Genomic DNA, 906 nt, shown 5'->3' on the forward strand with positions numbered 1-906 from the left:
GGGTCAGAGGCAGCAGGGAAAAGCCTGGCCCATCAGTCTCGTCCAACAGCTGACGGGGGTGGCAGCCAGCTGCAGGTGCCCAAGAACTTGGCACTGCCCAGTTCCATCTAAAGGGGCACATCTCCCTTCTGGGTGGCACAATTTCAACCAAAAGTCTAAAATATCTTCATTATCAAGGTAATGAGTTCACAAATTTTAATTTTTTAAAATTCTTTAGGATTTGGACTGAGGCTGTGTCCAAATCATATGAGGGACCTCTATGACTCCCCTTCTTTTTTTAGAGGTTAGTCATCTCTAGCTTTTTTTTTTTTTAAAAGAAACTCTCTCTTCTGAGTGGGTATGGGAACCCCTTTCCTAAAACTTTTTCAGGAAAATGTAGACATTATTTAAGTGAGAACCCAAAAAGATGGGGGGGGGGCAAAGGGTAGAAATGTAGTATTATCGTGTGAAAAGATAACCACCAGAGAATAGCTGTTATCAAAAAGTGGAGAGGGAGAGGGAGAAGGAGAAGGAGAGGGAGAGGGAGGGAAGGAGAGAGGAGGGCAAGGGAGAGGGAGGGAGGAGAGAGGGGGAAAGGGAGGGAAGGGGGGGAGAGAGAGGGAGGAGGAAGAAAGAAGAGAGGGAGGGAGGGGGAATAGAAGAAGGGACAGAGGGACAGAGGGAGCTAGAGGTTAAAAGGGGTGTCAATTTTGAAGGAAGTTGGGGGAAGGAATTCAACAGCCCTCTAATAACTTAGCAAAAAGGCTTCTCTTGTTAAATTTTAAAATGAAATCAAATTCAAGCCCCAGAAACCGAAACGATTCTACTGAGCTCTTAACTGTATCTTCCTGAACATAGATCTGAGGTCTTACATAGCAAAAATCAGTCAGTGGCTCTGCCATTTCTTTTTTACTTTTAGTTCCAGGC

Source organism: Ursus maritimus (assembly GCF_017311325.1).
Source record: "Ursus maritimus isolate PB19 chromosome X unlocalized genomic scaffold, ASM1731132v1 scaffold_X1, whole genome shotgun sequence".
In the NCBI taxonomy this organism is placed as follows: domain Eukaryota; kingdom Metazoa; phylum Chordata; class Mammalia; order Carnivora; family Ursidae; genus Ursus; species Ursus maritimus.